The sequence below is a fragment of the Diceros bicornis genome, chromosome 30 (assembly GCF_020826845.1).
Source record: "Diceros bicornis minor isolate mBicDic1 chromosome 30, mDicBic1.mat.cur, whole genome shotgun sequence".
NCBI lineage: Eukaryota > Metazoa > Chordata > Mammalia > Perissodactyla > Rhinocerotidae > Diceros > Diceros bicornis.
In genome coordinates this window covers 8,421,002-8,440,814 of record NC_080769.1, presented here as the reverse complement: position 1 = coordinate 8,440,814, position 19,813 = coordinate 8,421,002, and the positions used below count along the sequence as shown (strand labels likewise).

At 48.3% G+C, this 19,813-nt stretch overlaps 1 long non-coding RNA gene across 5 annotated transcripts in view; it reads right to left on the bottom strand.

The window, feature by feature from the left end:
* Positions 1-500: 500 nt before the first annotated feature.
* The window catches only part of LOC131394365 (uncharacterized), a 38,522-nt gene continuing 19,209 nt past the window's right edge, over positions 501-19,813 (bottom strand). For 3 of the 5 annotated variants that reach the window (XR_009216113.1, XR_009216112.1, XR_009216111.1), the window contains 3 exons: positions 2,145-2,256; positions 1,933-2,023; positions 501-1,847 (listed from right to left, as the gene is read on the bottom strand). This is a non-coding gene — a long non-coding RNA (uncharacterized LOC131394365). The remainder of the gene's footprint in view (positions 1,848-1,932; positions 2,024-2,144; positions 2,257-19,813) is intronic. The other 2 variants (XR_009216115.1, XR_009216114.1) reach the window with 1 other exon arrangement.

Below are 19,813 nucleotides of genomic sequence, written 5' to 3'. Positions count from 1 at the left end.
GTGCTTTTGTTCCTCGAACTTATTTGGAGCTGGTGAGACACAGGCATCCTGTATGCCCTTGATCACCGAGACCTACCACATGGAGCTTCTGGAGAACTCGCTGCCATCCACGGAGAAGCACCGGCCTCGCCCTTCTAAGATTTCTCGGAGGGCGGCCGAGAGGATGCCGTGTACGTTCCCCATCTCCCGGCAGACAGACCCGGGGGTTAGGAGCAGCCGTTCATTATGACGAACGATACTTGTGGGGACGGCCACCTCTGGGCCAGGTGAAACCTGATCGGGGTGCGCAGCCGGGAAGGGTCTGGAGTCACCTGGAACCAGATGCTCCCGGGGGACTGCAGACGGCTTAGGCGGCCAAGGGGGGCCCGCCAAAGCATTTTCCTTGGATCCACTGCAGTGTCCGAGATGTCCCAGGCATTCCCTCCCGCCCTCCCTCCCCTTTTTTTCTTGTGTCACTCACTCTGAATAAAGGAAAACATGCTAGGGTAGTCAGCATCGGGGAGGCTGCAAGTTGTTGATTTTTATTGAGGTCAAATTCACATAACATCACATTAACCATAAGGTGACTAATACAGTGGTATTTAGAACATTCACCCTGTTGTGTGACCACACCTCTGTCTACTTCCAAAACATTTCATCACCCCCCAAAAAACCCGGTCCCCATTAAGCAGTCCCTTCCTGCTCCCCCTTCCATCTAGCTCCTGTCAACCACCAATCGGCTTTCTGTCTCTATGGATTCACTGATTCTGGACATTTCATATAAATGGAATCATACAATATGCAACTTTTTGTGTCTGACTTCTCTTCCTCAGCATCATGTTTTCAAGGTTCGTCCATGTGGTAGGAGGTGTCAGAATTTCATTCCTTTTATGGCTGAATAATATTGCATTGTGTGGATGACCCACAGGTGGTTTATCCGTTCATCCACTGATGGACATGTGGGTCGTTTCCTCCTTTGGGCTACTGTGAATAGTGCTGCTATGAACATTCCTGTACAAGTATTTCCTTGATATCCTTTTTCATTAAGTTTTTTTTTTAACTCTCCTTTTTCCCCAAAGCAATATGCCCACTGCATAAAATCAAAGTAATACAGAAATTAGTAAAAGAAATTAGGTCCCATAATCCCATTGCCCCGAGTTAACATATTCTTCCAGACTTTTACCAGAGCCTTTTCAAAATATATTTGTTTTTTAATAATACCAAAGACTGGAAATCAAGTTAAATGGAAAAAAAAATTGACACAAGTAAGGTCTTTGGTAGCCACACCAGTGGTAGGCTATCACTGGACAGGATATAATAAGAAATGCTAATTAGAAAATCAGAGTGTTTCCAAACAGCTGGTTCAGTGATTGCTCTCTGTATTCTTGAAGCATCTGTGAGTGTTGACCGAGAGGCTCTGGCCGCCTCAGTCTCCAGCCTCAGATGAAACAAGGGACCTGGCTAAGGGGAGACGGGAAGCTACCCTGTTCTTTTCCGTCAGTGTCACGCAAGCACCACACTGCCTTGAGTCAGCTTGGACAACCAGCACGGGGATCCCAACAAAAATGCCACTTCACCGTCATCAGATGGGCAACAATTAAAAGTCCAGTGAGGTTGTGGAGAAAGGACTTCCTGCCGCCGGGGGCGTGTAAACCGGTGCTGCTGGCGCGGGGAGCTGTCCGCGGAGGCTCAGGGCGGGGGCCCCCTCAGCTGCTGTGGGCGCCTGCACGATTCTCCTCGACAAGCTCCGTGTCCACCTGGAGACACTCACGACTGACCAAAGCAAACTACAAAGTGCCCATCAACTGAGCATAGATAACGTATGGCATGTCCAGGTGCTGGGCTACCGTCTTAGTCTGTGCAGGCTGCTATAATAAAATACCACAGTCAGGGTGATTTATAAACAACTCATTTCTAAATGATAAAATAAAATAAAATAAATTTATTTCTCACAGTTCTGGAGGCTGGAAGTCTGAGATCCGAGGGCCAGCGTGGTCGGGTGAAGGCTCTCTCTGGGGTCGTAGACTTCTCGCTGTGTCCCCACCTGGTGGAAGGGACCACGGAGCTCTCTGGGGTCCCTTTATAAGGGCACTAATTCCACTCACGAGGGCTCCACCCTCACAACCTCCTCGCCTCCCGAAGGCCCCACCTCCTCACACCATCACCTGTGGGGTTAGGATTTCAACACATGCATTTGGGGGACACAGGCATTCAGACCATGGCAGGTACTGTCTGGCAGTGAAGATGAATGGACCCCGTCTGCGTGCCTCTGTGCCCCTGACCCAACATAACAAGGACAAAATAAAGGCAGGTTGAAGTTAATTACATATGGCACAATGCCTTTTATCAAAAGTTTAAAAACATGATCAAACAACACCAAATAAAGCAAAAAATCAAAGAAAAAAAACCCCACAAAAAAACAAACCAAACACATGCACCACAGTGATTTAATTGATTGTCAACACCAGCAGAGGGACAAGCTAACAGCTGGCTGAGGGTGTGGCCATCCTCCCGGGGTTATCACCGAGGGGTTTGCAGGAGAGGCTTTAAGAATGTTTGTAAGGAACCAGCCCTCTTCAATTAAAATTTTACCCACTCAAGTAGTCAGTGTTCCGTTGGTTTTAGAGATAACATCACGCTATTGAAAGGATCAATAAAGTCAGCAAGACTCGCATTCAAAAAACAAAATTGAAAAGCCTGCAAAAAACTCTGGAATGACATAAAGGCGTGCCAGGGCGTGCTAACCACCAGACCAGGACGGTCGCTGTCTCTGGCAGGGTCCAGGGCAGGAAACTGGGGCACGCTGGAGGCTTCAGCTATATTGCCAAAGCTGGGTGGTGGGTATATGGGTGTTGCTTGCATTAGTCTTTATACATTTGGCGTCCTTAAATTTCACATAGTAAAATCTAGAACATCAAAGAAAACTGGGAGTGGTTCAAGGGAACAACAGCTAAGTAGCTGGCTGGCTCGAAGTTTGCACCGGACAAGGGCGGCCCTGCCTGCTCAGCACTCCCCAGGCGCAGGGCCGCTGGGGAACATCTGGAGTTCAAGATGAGCCCGAAACTGCCTTCACCCTCTTAAGGGATATGTCAACGCAGAAATTTGGGTCCAGGCACCAAAGCTCTATATTTTGGAGAAGAGTTTTCAGAGACAAGTTGTCTGTGCAAGAGCTCTCGTAACCACGATTTGAGAGCAAATAGCCCACAAACTCCCATCTTTTAGTGCAGCTTAGAAAGTTTAAGAGTCAAAGCTGGGTTTTTGGAAGCAGGTTTTGACTGTCTTCTTGGAATAGCCACATAAAGGGTATATTTGTTGCAGTGTGGCTCTCTTAACAAGGGAGCGAGACTGATACGCAGCAACCCGCAGGGATGGCCAGGATAGGTAATGAACTAACAAAAGCAAGTTTCAGAAGAGGTTGAAGGGCCGGGCCCCACGGCCTGGTGGTTACATTCGGCGGGCTCCGAGTCGGTTCCCAGGCGTGGACCTGCACCACTCGTCAGCAGCCAGGCAGCGACCCACATACAAAATAGAGGAAGATGGGCACAGATGTTAGCTCAGGGCCAATCTTCCTCAGCAAAAAAAAAAAAAAAAAAGGTTGAAGCTCAATCCCCCAAAGTGGAATCGCCGGGTTAAAAGATGTGCTCGCTCACACCCATTAGGGTGGCTGTAATCCAAACACCAGGCCATAACAAGTGCTGGCGAGACTAGAGAAACTGAGCCCTTGTGCACTGTGGTGGCAACGTAAAATGGCGTGGCTGCTGTGTAAAGCATTTCAGTGGTTCCTCAAAAAGTTAAGTGTAGAATAACCACGTGACCCAGCATTCCACTTCTGGGCGTGTAACCAAAAGAACTGAGAGCAGGGCTCAGACACTTGTACCCCAATGTTCATAGCAGTGTCATTCACAGTGGCCAAGGATGGAAACAAGCCAAGTGTCCATCTGCACTTGGATGTAAAAGAATAGATAAATAAGATGTGGTCCATCCATACAATGGAATATTATTTAGCCTTAAAAAGGAGGGACATTCTGCAATATGCTACAACATGGATGAATCTTGAGGACATTATGCTCAGTGAAATAAGCCAGACACAAAAGCACAAATACTGTGATTGCAGTTATATGAGGTCCCAAGAGGAGTCACATTCATAGGCACAGAAAGTAGACTGGTGGGGACCAGGGGCTGGGGGAGGGGGTGGGGAGTTAGTGTTTAATGGGGATAGAGTTTCAGTTTGGGAAGATGAGAATGTTCTGGAGGTGGATGGTGGTGATGGCTGCACAACAGTGTGACTGTACTTAAATCCAGTGAACCAGACACTTAGAAATAGTTAAGACGGTAAATTTCATGTGATGTGTATTCCCCCCCCAAAAGTGTGTGCATTTGTCATTTTGGTCATCACTGCCACCTGCTCCCCACGAGGCTGACTTCTTCTTCCCTCCCACCAACAGTGTACACGACTGCCACGTCCCGCAGCCTCTACCACAGAGTATGTTAAAAAGCTTTTGGATTTCGCCAGCGTGGTGGGTGAACCCACCACGAAAGGAATTTCGCATTTCCTTTACGAGTGAGGTTGAGCATCTCTTTATAGGTTTAAAAGCCCTTTGTATTCTGGGGTTTGGTTAGACTTGCTCTCTGTGAAGTGACTGATCACATCCTTTGCCCCTCTTTCTCTGGGGTTGTTAATCTTTACTTACTGATTAGATCTCTTCATATTAATATGTTAGGCCTCTCCCTGTGGCCTGAGTTGTAAGTATTTTTCCCAGTTAGTTTTTGATGTTGGCCATAAGTTTATTTCTGTGTAGACGAATTTATCAATATTTTATCTTCTAGCTTTAGAGCCATAGTGAGGCTCTTCCCAGGCAGGGTTTAGAAAGGGATTTTCCATAGTTTCTTCACATTATTTTAAGATTTCCTCTTTTTTCCCCCCTCTAAGGATTTTTAAAAATTTGTGGTATGTATAACATAAAATTTACCATCTGAATCACTTTTTAGCATCCAGTTCAGTGGCATTAATACACTCACATTAATATGTGTGATATCGTGTAATACATGCACAACCATTACGACCGTCCCTCTCCAGAACTCTTTGTATCTTGCAAAACTGAAATTCTGTCTCCATTAAGCACTGACTCCCCATCCCCCTCCCCCAAGCCCTGGCCCCCACCATCCTACTTTCTGTCTCCATGAAGGTGACTCCTCTCGGGACCTCCTGTGAGTGGAATCACACAGCATTTGTCCTTCTGTGTCAGTTTTTTTTGTATGTGTGTGTGTGAGGAAGATCGGCCCTGAGCTAACATCTGCCAATCCTCCTTTTTGCTGAGGAAGACTGGCCCTGGGCTAACATCTGTGCCCATCTTCCTCCACTTTATATGGGACACCGCTACAGCATGGCCTGACAAGTGGTGCGTCGGCACACGCCCAAGATCCGAACCAGCGAACCCCAGGCCACCATAGCGGAGTGTGTGCACTTAACCACTGCGCCACCCGGCGGGCCCCTCTGTGTCAGTTTTTACGTCAGTTACACCTCAATAGCCCTGTTTTTTTTTTTTTAATAGACTTCAGTTTTAGGTTTACAGAAAAATTGAGCAGATGGTTCAGCCAGTCCCCACTGACCCCCCTCTCCGTCCCCTAGTTTCCCCTGTTATTAACATCTTGCTTTAGTGGGGAACATTTGTTACAACTGATGAGCCAGTATTGACACATTAGGATTACTAGGGTCCACAACTGAGATTAGGGTCCACTCCTGCTGTCTGTCTACATTCTCTGGGTTTGGACAAAGGCACGATGTCCCATCCCCATTACAGTCTCACACAGAGCAGTGTCACTGCCCTAAGAGTCCTCTGTGCGCCGCCTACTCATCCGTCCCCCAACTCCTGATCTTTTGCAGTCTCCATAGTGTCGCCTCTTCTAGAATGTCATATAGCTGGAGTCATGCAGTACATACACAAGCCTTTTCAGATGGGCTTCTTTCACTTAGCAATACGCATTTAAAATTCCTCATGTCTTTTCGTGACTTGAGAGCTCATTTTCATCACTGAATATACTCCATTATTTGGGTCACCGCAGTTTATTCACCTGTCGAAGGACACACGGGGACACGAGAGCTGACCCGCGTGTGAGGCGCGTGCTGACCACCGGGGGGCGCCAGACCCCCCTCGCTCAGGGCCCGCGCCGGCCGCTCCCCGCTGCGCCGGGCGCCCGCGTTGATCTGCTCTCTGCCTCCAGCTAGGGTTGATCTGCAAACACTTGCGGGAAAAATTAAGCTGGACTCGCCTCTCTTGGAATAAAAACCAGGGTTTCAGAACTCGACGTCTTCCCCGGAAGGGAGGGGCTTCTGGCTTCGGCATCGGCGGGGCTGGTCCAGAATCTCGCCCCCGCGGAGCTGCCCGGAGCGCCGGCTGCGCCGCAGCGACGGGCTGGGCGGCGGGGGCGCGGGGGGCGGCCCCGGGTCCGACCCCGCCCGAGGACGCCTGCGCCGGGAGGAGGGACCCGGGCCGGCGGAGGGGGCGGCGGTCGGGAGCCGCGCCGTTTCGTCTGGTCTGGGCGCCCCCTAGGGAGGGCGCCCTCTAGCGACCACGTTGAGCGGCCGCCTCCCGAGCGTGCAGGCCCCGGCCGTGCTCCCGCGGTGCTCAGGGAGGCTCCGTGGGGGACACCCCGCCCCCCGAGTCCGGGCCTTCCGAAAGCACGTGTTCACTAAGGGCTCAGGAGGATACGGGGCACGCATCTTACGCCGCAAATAGGTTTTTAATTCTTAGTTCATGATGCATTGTTACACACTGAATCCTACCGAGGTATTTAAAGCCCTTAAGTGTTTCCATGGAAACCTGAGTGAAGTCGGAACTCTCAACTCTTTTCCATTCCTTATTTCCTGGTCTCTCTCTCTCAGCTCTTTTTAAAGGAAATGATGTCAGCTCATTCCGGTGAATCCAGGGCAACCTGGGCAAAGAGAACTGACCCAGAAGAGGACTGAAAAGATGCCAGCTCCGACCACGTCCACGACGCTGGGCTCCTCAGACCCTCACACATCTCGCCGAGATCACCAGGGACCACTGATCACGAAGGGGGAGGTTTCTGGGGAGCGCAGCCCGCGGGGGGGGGGGCGGTCAGTGGGGGCGCCCGGGCAGAACAGTGCGGGCTGAGACCACCAGGTCAGTGACCTCGGCCCTGGCCCAGAGCGGGACTTGGTCCTGGACAGTTGTGGTGGGACATGCATTTTGTAAGAATTAATAGACTTTATTTTACAGAGCAGTTTAGACTTGCAGGAAAATTGAGCAGTGAGTACAGACAGCTCCCCTATAGTCCCTCCTGCCCCTACCCTCCCAGTTTCCCCAGTTATTAACATCTTGCACTAGTGTGGGACATTTGTGATAAAGAATGAAGCAACATTGGGGCCGGCCTGGTGGCATAGTGGTTAAGTTCGTGCACTCCTCTGTGGCGGCCAGAGAGTTCGCAGGTTCGGATCCCGGGCGCGCACCGACACACTGCTTGTCACGCCATGCTGTGGCGGCGTCCCATATAAAGTAGAGGAAGATGGGCACGGGTGTTAGCTCAGGGCCAGTCTTCCTCAGCAAAAAGTGGAGGATTGGCATGGATGTTAGCTCAGGGCTGATCTTCCTCACAAAAAACAAACAAAAAAACAACAATGAAGCAATATTGATACATTATTATTAACTAAAGCCCATCATTTACATTCGGGCTCACTTTTGGTGGTGTACATTCTACGGGTTTTGACAAATAATGACATCTATCCACCATTATAGTATTACACAGAATAGTTTCACTGCCCTCAAAATCCCCTGCGCTCCATCCATTCCTCCCTCCCCACAACTCTTGGCAGCTGCTGACCTTTTACTGTGTCTACAGTTCTGTCTTTTCCCAGAATGTCGTATGGTTGGAATCATACAGCGTATCGTGGTTTCACACTGGCTGCTTTCATGAGCAGTATGCATTTAAGGTTTCTCCGTGTCTTTTCATGGTTTGATAGCTCTTCTTTTTTTCTTATTTCTCACATACTTTTTGTTAATTGCGGTGAAATACAGTACACATAATATTTACAATCATAATCATTTTTAGTGCACGGTTCAGTGGCATTAAGTCCATTCACACTGTTGTGCAGCCATCACCACCATCCCTCTCCAGAACTTTCTCATCTTCCCAAACTGACACTCTGTCCCCATTAAACACTAACTCCCCATCCCCCTCCCCCAGCACCTGGCCCCCACCATCTGTCTCTGTGAATGTGACTCCTCTAGGGACCTCCTACGAGTGGAATCACACAGTGTTTGTCCTTTTGTGTCTGGCTTGTTTCACTCAGCATCATGTCCTCAAGGTTCATCCATGGTGTAACCTGTGTCAGAGTGTCCTTCCTTCTTAAAGCTCATTGATAAGGAGGGACTTACTTCTGTCGCAGCGCTATTTGTTTTCTATATACCTTATAGCTTGTTGTCCCTCATTTCCTGCATTACTGTTTTCTTTTGTGTTTAGCTAATTTTTGTAGCGAAATATTTAAATTCCTTTATCACTTCCTTTTGTATATACTCTATAGCTATTTTCTTTATGGTTACCATGGGGATTACATTCAGCGTGCTCAAGTTAGAACACTGTAATTTGGGTTTATACCAGCTTAACGTCAATAACAAACAAAAACTCTGCTCCTTTACAGCTCCGTCCCACTTCTTTGAGTTGCTGACGTCACAAAATTACACTTTTATACATTGTGTGTCCAAAAACATAATTTTTAAAATGCATTAGTCTCTTAAATTATGTAGAAAACAAAACATGCAGTTACAAATCAACATTATAATACCAGCTTTTAGAATAATAATTGATTTTTTAGAAAACGTATTAATCGGGCCGGCCCCATGGCTTAGCGGTTAAGTGCGCGTGCTCCCCTGCTGGCGGCCCGGGTTCGGAACCCGGGTGTGCACCGACGCACTGCTTCTCCGGCCATGCTGAGGCCGCGTCCCACATACAGCAACTAGAAGGATGTGCAGCTATGACACACAACTATCTACTGGGGCTTTGGGGGGAAAAATGAATAAATAAATAAAATTATAAAAAAAAAAGAAAACATATTAATCTCTTAAATCATGTAGAAAACAAAAAGTAGAGTTACAAACCATTGTTACAATAATACCAGCTTTTATCATTGCCCATGTATTTACCTTTTTTTTTTTTTTTTTTGCTGAGGAAGATTGGCCCTGGGCTAACATCCGTGCCCATCTTCCTTACTTTATATGTGGGACACTGCCACAGCATGGCTTAATGAGTGGTGTGTAGATCTGCACCCGGGATCTGAACCTGCGAACCCCGGGCTGCCTAAGCAGAGTGCGTGAACGTAACCACTACGCCAAGGTGGGCCCCCCATGTATTTATCTTTATTGGGGTCTTCAGTTCTCCATATGGCTTCTGCTTACTGTCTGGTGTCCTTTTGTCTCACTCTGCAGGACTCCCTTGAGCATTTCTTGCAGGGCAGGTCTAGTGGCAATGAGCTCCCTCAGCTTTCGTTTATCTGGGAATGTCTTAATTTCTCCTAATTTTGAAGGGCAGTTTTGCTGGATTTAGGATTCTCAGTTGACAGTTTTCTTCTATCAGGCCACTGCCTTCTGGCCTCCAAAGTTTCCGATGAGAAATCTGCTTATGATCTTATTGAGGAGCTTCTGTATGTGGTGGGTTGCTTTTCTCTTGCTGCTTTCAAGATTCTCTCTTTGTCTAGTCTTTCATCAGGTTGATGATAATGTGTCTTGGTGTGGTTCTCTCTGAGTTCATCCCACTTAGAGTTCCTTGAGCTTCTTGGATGTTTATATTCATTTCTTTCATCAAATTTGGGAAGTTTTCAGCCATTATATCTTCAAATATTCTCTCTGTGCCTTTCGCTCACTCCTCTCCTTCTGGGACGCCCACAGTGAGTATGCTGGTCTGACCCTCGATGGTTTCTCGCAGGTCCCTTAGGCTGTGTTCACTTTTCTCCAATCTTTTTTCTTTCTCTTCCTCAGACTCAACAATGTCCATTGTCCTATCTTCAAGTTCACTGATTCTTTTTTCTGCCTGCTCAGATTTGCGTTTGAATCCCTCTAGTGAATTTTTCTTTTCAGTTCTTGTACTTTTTAGCAGTAGAACTTCTTTTGGGTTTCTGTTAGGTTTTCTATCTCTTTGTCATTATTGATATTTTCATTTTGTTCATACAGGTGCTCTTGCCGTCCCTTTGGCCCCATGTCACCGGCAGGTGGCAGGACCTGAATTCACATGCAGGCAGTCTGGTTTGAGCCCGAGGTCTTAACCATTGCCCCTCCTGTCCCGGCAATGGCTTCTACATTAGTTGACCTTTGCGGGGCACATCACCCTGGGACTTCCTGGTTAGTTAGTTACCTAAGAGGAGACAAGGGCCAGAGGGAGAGACTCATCAGATGACATGAGTCCAAGTGGGACCACGTGTTTTAGCCAGGAAAAAAAAATAAACTCCTGAAATGAAAACTATAAAAACAAAAAGCTCTCTCCATCTTGTTCAGAAAGCAATTAAGGTAACTAATTTTTATCACATACCACATTGGAGGAAAAAAATCAAGATGGTCTCCTTTTCTTCAGCCTGCAACACTTGCTAAATGCTTTCCAGGTGCCTATGAGCACAGCACAGGTTATCCAGTAACCATGAAAGTCTTCAGAGACCTGTAAACTCCTCCAGGTTCATCTTCTACTTCTCCCCACCCCTTGCTCATGCAGTTCCTAGCTCTTCTCAAACCTAAGAACACCAAGTGCTGTCATACCTCAGGGCCTTTGCACTTGCTGTTTCTTCTGCCTGAAAGCTTCCCACTCCCCCATATACCTTCCTGGCTCCATCTCTTCGTTCTGGGCTCTGCTCAGCATCACCTTTTAAAAAAGATGTTTCCAGACCACCCTGTCTGAGATCACTCTCTAGTCTCTTGCCCTGTTTTGTCTTTCTTCCTAGTACTCACTGATGTGTTCTCTGCCCATGTCCCCCACTGGATGAAGATCTGAAGGAGCAGGGATCTGTCCTTTTGTTCATTACCACCTCTCCAGTGCCCAGCATATAGTACACACTCAGTCAATGTTATGGACCGAATGTTTGTGCCCTGCCCCCCCGGGCAAATTCATATGTTGAAATCCTAACCCCCAATGAGGGGTGGGGCCTTTGAGAAGTGGTTAGGTCATGAGGCTGGAGCCCTCATGAATGGGGTTAGTGACCTTATAAAGGGACCTCAGAGAGCTCTCTCTGCCTCTCCTTCCATCATTTGAGGACACATCAAGAAGATGTCCCTCTGTAAACCAGAGGCATCTGCCAATGCCTTGATCTTGGACTTCCCAGCTTCCAGAACTGTAAGAAATAAATTTCTGTTGTTTACAAGCCACGTGGTCTATGGTATTCTGTTATAGCAGCCGAACAGATTAAGACAGTCATTGTAGTTAAACGAATGAATTTACATCCTGCGCCTTATGTTCTGCAGAGAGGACTCTGAGGCGACCTCACGATGACAGCCCGATCTGATGCAAATGGGAAATCCTGCCCACTCTCTGACCAGTGATTGGCACCTACTAGATCCCAAGCATTAGGTCCTAGTGGCCATAGATTATATTTAGGCTTCTTCCCATCACAATGCTACTTTTTCAAAGAGTAAGATTCCTAGGTGTCTCTGCTCTTGAGACCATAGCTTGAAGGCTGTTCCACGTCAACATGTGCTCAGGGGAAGGTCCCCTCACCTGCATGACTTCAGGCCACTGCTCCACGAAGCTCTGCTTTGAAATGCTGCCTAGGGCCGGCCCCGTGGCTTAGCGGTTAAGTGCATGCACTCCGCTGCTGGCGGCCCGGGTTCAGATCCCGGGCGCGCACCGACGCACCGCTTCTCCGGCCATGCTGAGGCCATGTCCCACATACAGCAACTAGAAGGATGTGCAGCTATGACATACAGCTATCTACTGGGGCTTTGGGGGAAAATAAATAAATAAATAAATAAAAATGAAATGCTGCCTTGCCACAGAGTCGAGGCCCATTATGAGCCTTTCTGTTTTTTGTTTTTTGTTTTTTTTTTGTGAGGAAGATCAGCCCTGAGCTAACATCCATGCCAATCCTCCTCTTTTTGCTGAGGAAGACTGGCCCTGGGCTAACATCTATTGCCAATCCTCCTCCTTTTTCCCCTTTTTCTCCCCAAAGCCCCAGTAGATAGTTGTATGTCATAGCTGCACATCCTTCTAGTTGCTGTATGTGGGACGCCGCCTCAGCATGGCCGGAGAAGTGGTGCGTCGGAGTGAGCCCGGGATCCGAACCCGGACCGCCAGTAGCGGAGCGCGTGCACTTAACCACTCAGCCATGGGGCCGGCCCCCAGCCTTTCTGTTCTTAAAACGTTGTCAACTTGATCTATGGAGATGGAAATTGTTTAAATGGAGATAAAAAATATACCAGTATCTCTTCCCCTCCCTGCTTTACCTTGGTCCCCGTGCGACCATGTTCTTGGAGAGATGCTGCGATGTTGAGAGGGTACAACGTCACCATGGAGACGACTGAGACTGGTCCTATGAACCACGTTCTTAGAGGGATGCAAGTGACATTGATATGGTACAAGGTTACCATGGAGACAGCTGGGCCTGGTTCTATTAGCTGCAATCATGCTAGCTATTATCCTGGCAGAAAGGGTGTGTAGCAATTAATATGTAAGCAGCTCCTAGGATATGTGACTGCCAAAACGTCTGCTAGTTTGTGTTTCTACTGACAGATCAGCAGATAGCTCCTGGAACCATTGTGAAGATGGTGCACAATCACCAGAAAGGATGTCAGAAAAATCTAGTCTACCCCCCTGTTGAAGGTTTATTCTGGATTAATAGCAGGATAAAGTAGAAATGTTTGTGCCATGAGTTTGAAGCATAAATGCAAAAGAAAACAAATAAAGCAAAGAACAAAAAAACCCCACCTTGAAAGTTCATGTTTGCCCTACACATCAACCTAGAGCAAAGTCAGAGCAGAGGGGATATGCCTCAATGTGTTATAAAACCAGATTTTTGAGCAGAATTTTGGTTTTATTTCAGTGAGCTCACTGTTTCATCTAAGGCTTTTTCTCAAGGGAAATTCTCTATCGTTATCATACATGGCAGCCGGCATCACCTGCTCTGATTAGAAGATAACAGTAAAAACAGATGTGATGACAGCCACTGCGGAAGACGGTACGGTGGTCTCTCAAAAAGTTAAAAATAGAATTATCATATGATCCAGAAATTCCACTTCTGGGTATATAGCCAAAGGAATTAAAAACAGAATCATGAACCCTCTGTTCACAGCAGCATTATTCAGAATAGCCAAGAAGTGGAAGCAACACAAATGTCCACTGACAGATGACTGGATAAACAAAACGTGGTCCATTCACACAATGGAATATTACTCAGCCTTAAAAAGGAAGGACATTCTGACACAGGTTACAACATGGGGGAACCCAGGCCACATTACGCTGAGTGAAATAAGCCAGAAATAAAAGAAGAAAACTGTTATATGAAGTATGTAGAATAGGGAAATTCATAGAGACAGAGAGTAGAATGGTGGGGCCAGGGGCTGGGGGAGGGGGATGGGGAGCTGGTGTTTAACAGGGACAGAGTTACAGTTTTGAAAGATGAAAAGAGTTCTGGAGATGGATGGTGGGGATGGGGGCCCAACAGTGTGAATGTGCTTAATGCCACTGGACTGGACACTTAAAAATGGCTAAAATGGTGAATTTTATGTTATGTATATTTTACCCACAATTAAGAAAAATAATTTTAAAAAATCAATGATTAGACGCACTTTAGCCAGACACGCTTGCTGCCGCAGCTGCGGAGCCTGAGCCCTGGTTACACGGGCATTGGCCAGGGCAGGCGACAAGGAACGGCACAAGCCAGGAAGGGCGCATACTCCTCACAGCGCTCACACCCCCTAACGTCTTCCAGGCCACCAGCGACGCGTGCCCCAAGGTGGGAGAAGGCGATCTAGTCCAGCCGCTGGAATTGAGGCCCAGAGAGGCTGAGATTTGCCCACAGCCACTCAGCCAGGAGAGGTGCCACCTCTGCCTCTGGGGCCCTTTCCGCCACGGGGCAGCCCATGGACCGCTGTGGGGCGCTCTTCTCTGGCGCTATAGTCAAGAAGAGAACACGAGGGCTCAGGACAGGTGGGGCCTGGTGGGCTGAGCCAAGCGCACGGTCTTCTTCAACTTGGGCCACTGTCACAAAATGCCGCAGACTGAGTGGCTTATAAACAAGAGCAATTTATTGCTCACAGTCCTGGAGGCTGGGAATCCCACGATCAAAGAGGCAGGCAGGTCGGGTTGGTTCTGGTGAGACCCCTCGCCGTGGCCTGCAGACGGCCGACTTCTCGTTGCGTCCTCACAGAGCAGTGAGGAGGCAAGAGAGCTCCCGGGGTCCCTTTCTAGCGGCACTAGTCCCAGTCATGAGGGCCCCACTTGCACGACCTCGGCGCCTCCCAGAGGCCCCCTTGTGACACCATCACACTGGGCGTTAGGGTTTCAACCTATGGATGGGGGGGGGGCCAGCATTCAGTCCACTTTAGTGTCTGTCACCTTCAGAGGAGCAACTTCCACAACAAACAACTGCTATGGTTCATGCGGTTTCATGCTGAGCACCCAGATCTCCATCCCGGACACCTTCACACCCTCTCCCTGGACAATGACCCAAATGCTTCCATACTGGAAGAAGATATCTAAAAAAAAAACAAATCCCCACTCTTTACATCCAACAAAATCCCCGGCATTCAGAGACAGAAAGGATGGTTCCAGTGCCTGCCCTCATGGAGTTTACCATTTCCTGGAGGAAACGGATGTGGAAATTGCACAGTAAGAGTTTAAGCTTGCCCAAAGAGAGGTCCGGCCAGTGTCCCAGCTTCTGGCAGGTCATCTCTAAGACGTCATGCCTGATAGGAGTGTCTTTGTTTGCCTGGGGGCCTTGAGTCACACTGGATGGTCCAACGATATGATTTGGGGGGGGCAGAAAGACCCCCCATTGTGACATAGGGTGGGGGCTCTGGATCACATGGTATCAGTTGACGTGGAGACCAAGATCAACCTTGTGGGCAATCAGCCAACCAATCAACCATGCCCACATAACAGAGCCCCAATAAACACTCTGAACCCCGAGGCCCAGGTGAGCGTGCCTGGTTGATTGTGCTCTGGGTGTACTGATGCCGGGAGAGTAACGCTGTCCTGACTCTGTGCATGGAGCTCTCGGGGACGTGCTCTGTGCCTCTTCTCTCGGCTGATTTCAGTCTGTATCCTTTCCCGTAATAAACCATAACCGTGAGTACAACAGCATCCAGTCAGTTCTGTGAGCCTCTCCTGTGAATTATCAAACCCGAAGGTGGTCTCGAGGACTCCTGAACTTGCAATTGATATCAGAAGTCAGAGGAGTCTTGGGTGGACTGTGTCCTCAAACGTCACAGCAAATAATTAAATGGAAACTATTTAATTGAAATTCACATAGTCCTTTGAATCAAAACCAGGGAGGGGTGCTCTGAGAACCCAGCTCCTCTGGATGTTACTCATGCTAGCACTTTTAGGGTTTTCATTTTAAAAGTCTCTCTACTTCTTCTGAAAACAGTTAGTTATTTGGGTGTTTTTGAAATAATCCTGTAAGCTTCATCCGGCAGGGGTTTTATAAAACCTGCTACAGGGTTAAAACATCTTCAAAAGATCAGGCGGATGATCACAATGAGACATCACTTCACACCCCTCAGCATGGCTAGTATAAAAAAACAAAAAGAAAACACCAGCTGTTAGTGAGGATGTGGAGAAACTGCAACCCTTGTGCACTGTTGGTGGGAATGTAAAATGACACAGCCACGATGGAAAAAGGCATGGTGGTTCCTCAGAAAGTTAAACATAGAATTACCATGTGATCCAGCAAGTACGATCCCCATTGAAAGCAGGGACTTGAATGTGGACACCCACATTCATAGCAGCATGATTCACAGTAGCCAAACGGTGGAAGCAACCCGGGTGCCCATCGACAGGTGACTGGATAAACAAAATGTGGTCCATCCATACAGTGGAATATTATTCAGCCTTGAAAAAGAAGGACATTCTGACACATGCTACACCATGGATGAACCTGGAGGACATTATGCTCAGGGAAATAAGCCAGTCACAAAAGGACAAATACTGTATTTCATTTATTAGTCAAATTCATAGAAACAGAAAGTAGGATGGTGGGGCCAGGGGCTGGGGGAGGGGGAATGAAGAATTAGTATTTAATGGGGACAGAGTTTCAGTTCTGTAAGATGAAAAAAGTTCTAGAGAGGGATGGTGGTGATGACTGCACGACAGTGTGAATGTGCTTAATGCCACTGAACTGGACACTTAAAAATGATTATGATTATGTTATGTTATGTGCATTTCACCACAATCAACAAAAAAGCATGCTTGTGAAGTCATATCTTACTGTGGTTTTGATTTGCATTTCCCTAATGATGGGTGTCATTGAGAAAACATTGTTAAATTAGAAATTGTTTCAAGGCTACAGAGAAAGTATCCAAAATTATAGAACAGACAGCCACACGTTATGTTCAGAGATGGCAGCAATGCTCAGGTTGGTTCTTATCCGTCCTCTGTGCCAAAGCACGACTCCTTTCTTCTCAAAACAAAAACAGACAGGGGGCTCCCCAAACAGGCCCTCAGCTGTGCGCGGCAGCACGCACCCCACGCGGGCCCTGACTGCGGCCGGGCCGGCCCAGCGCACCCAGGCTCGCCAGGGCAGCTGCGGCGGGGGCAGGTGGGCAGCTGCAAACCCGCCTCTGACACACGACATCTCCTGAGCTCAGAGTCTGCATTTCCACACGAACCAGCTGTGCTGAGGCTGGCTTTCCCTCCATGGTCCACACAGGTCCCGACCTTTGCCTGAAATCCAGCTCCTTCTTCAGCCGTCACCTGCAGCATCATTTTAGGGGAAGAGATCTTCTTGGGGTCCAGCCCCTCGTCATCCACTCTGCCTTCAGAGCACCTGTCACGGGAGATCCTGCAGTGACTCCTACATCACGGTTCTCGTGTCGCATCTCCAGCCTGACACGCAAACATCGGGGACCGGGTCCGTCTTCCATGCTGGAGAAACATCTGCTGGACTCCGGCCACCATACTAGTTTAAAAAAAAATAGTTCTAAACTGTTTATTTTTCAACCCCAAAATAGCCTGCATTAGAACTAGTGTTTCAAATTCAACGTTCATTTAAATTTACCCACATTTACCACTTTTTTTGCTCAATGTTCCTTCTTGATCTCAGCCCTTCCCTCTGGGAATCAATTTTCTTCGGCCTGAAGAACATCCTTTAGAATTTCCTTTGATGAAGGTCTGCTGGCAGCAAACTCGCTCTGTTTTTATTTGCCTGAAAATGGCTTTATTTCACTGTGTTCTCGAAAGCTGTCTTCGGCGCAAAGGTGACTTTGGTTTTTTTTTTTTTGTGAGGGAGATCAGCCCTGAGCTAACATCCGTGCTAATCCTCCTCTTTTTGCTGAGAAAGACCGGCTCTGAGCTAACATCTATTGCCAATCCTCCTCCCTTTTTTTCCCCCAAAGTCCCAGTAGATAGCTGTATGTCATAGCTGCACATCCTTCTAGTTGCTGTATGTGGGACGCGGCCTCAGCATGGCCTGAGAAGCGGTGTGTCGGTGTGCGCCCGGGATCCGAACCCGGGCCGCCAGCAGCAGAGCACACGCACTTAACCGCTAAGCCACGGGGCCGGCCCCTGACTTTGGGTTTTTAAATCAGTATATCAAAGATTCCTGTCTTCTGGCTTCCAGTGTTGCTTTTGCGATGCCAGCGGTCAGCGTAATTGTTGTTTTTATTCTGGCTGCTCTTAAAGTCATCTCTGTTGTTGATGTTCTACAGTTTTATTACAATTGGTCTAGTTGTGGTGTTACTATTTTGATAAATTTTAAATTGAAGCATAACACTGTATAGGGAAGAACTACCCAGAGAGATCTGGCCTCTGTCCAAGCTCCTGGGAGGCGACCTCTCAACCCTTGGCATTTCCTGAGTGAACGGAGTGGGTTGACTATTCATGGTGGGCCCCTCGGAACACACTCGACAGTTTACACTAACTTGGTGACTCATGGTGGGTCCCTGGATGCTTTACTCGAAGGACATGACTCAGGGTGGGGGCTGGCCACGCCAGGAAGACCAACCCTGTGGTTAGATGGAGGGGGCCTGAGCCACGTGATACCAACCGGACCTCAGGGGGCGAGGGCTGGAGACTGAGCCACGTGGGCAATGACTCCATCAACCACGTAATGATTCCGTCAATGACTCCTACCTAACGAAGCCCCAGTAAAAACTCTGAACACTGAAACTTGGGTGCACTTTCCTGGTTGGCAGTACTCTGTGCGCATCGCTGCCAATCCACGTGCTGGGAGGATAATGCATCCTGAGGACGACAGAGGCTTCTCCACGTTAAATCTCCAGTGTCTGGCCACGGTCAGTGCTGGAGAAACATTTGCTGAGAGACGCACAGGACTATTTTTTTCGATGTGTTTTATATGTTTTTTTGTTCTTTAATTCCTCCATTATTGCCTTCTCTTGTGTTTGATTGATTTTTTTCTAGTGTGCCATTTTGATACCATCCTCATTCCCTTTTCCTAGGCTTTTTGGTCTGTCTGTTGCTTGCCCCTTCTGCTATCCTTTGCCCCAGATGGCTGTGGGTAGCGTACGTCTTTGTAGCTTTTGACAGATGCTGCTGGGGGAGCTGGCCCCGCCCTGGGACCACGCTGAGCCCCTGTGCTGTTCCCTGGGTGCAGAGGGTTGAGGGCAGGTCAGACTGCACGAGCACAGTGTTTTGAGAACAAGATCTACACTGCTCCCCACTCCTACCTGGAGATACCATCAGCCCCACAGGCTAAGGGCTCAGCCCCACAAGACTGCCTCCCCGCGCCTTCGATGCCAATCGCAAGTCCACGTTGTCGCCTGTGCTTCTGACCGACGGGCTGCAAATCAGAGGTTCGCACAACCTCGTCCTCAGGTCCCATTAACTTGCTAGCGCGGCTCACAGAACTCAGAGAAACATTTCACTTACTAGATTCCCGGTTTACTACAAAGGATACGAAAGGATACGAATCAACAGCCAGATGAAGAGATACATGGGGCGAGGTCCTGAACCCAGGAGCTTCTGTCTCCATGGAGCCTGGGGCCCAGCGCGTGGACACATCTGGTTCACCAACCCAGAAGCTCTCTGAACCCCGTCCTTTTCGGTTTTTATGGAGGCCTCATTACACAGGCATGGTTGATTAAATCTTTGGCCACTGGTGATGGATTCAACCTCCAGCCCCTCTCCTCTCCCTGGAGCCGGGGGTTGGGGGTGGGAGACTGACAGTTGCAACCCTCTAATCACAGGGTTGGTTCCCCTGACAACCAGCGCCCCCCTTCAGTGCTTTCCACAAGTCACCTCAGTAACATAAACTCAGGTGTGGTCGAAATGGGCTTGTGATGAATGTCCAGACTCCTTCATCGCTCGTATCTCTTAGGACATTCTAAGGGTCTTAGGAGCTCTCTGCCAGAAACGAGGGAAGACCAAATATATATTTCTTATTATAAGTCACAATATCACAGGACAGGACCATTAGACTTTCCAGAAGAACTGGATGAGGGGGTGAGAGAAAGTGAGGGGGTGGGGATGAGTCTGAGCACCTGGAGGGACGGAGCTGCTGTTGACTCACAAGCAAGCCTGTTCTTTTTTTATATAATGTACTAACTTCAACATAATTAAAAATCACTCACATTTTGAGAATCCTCCTCGCCCACTGAACGCCTTTCAAATCCTAAACCTAAGTGTCGCCTGGGTGGCTCAGGTGAATTCACTTATTTGACTGGTG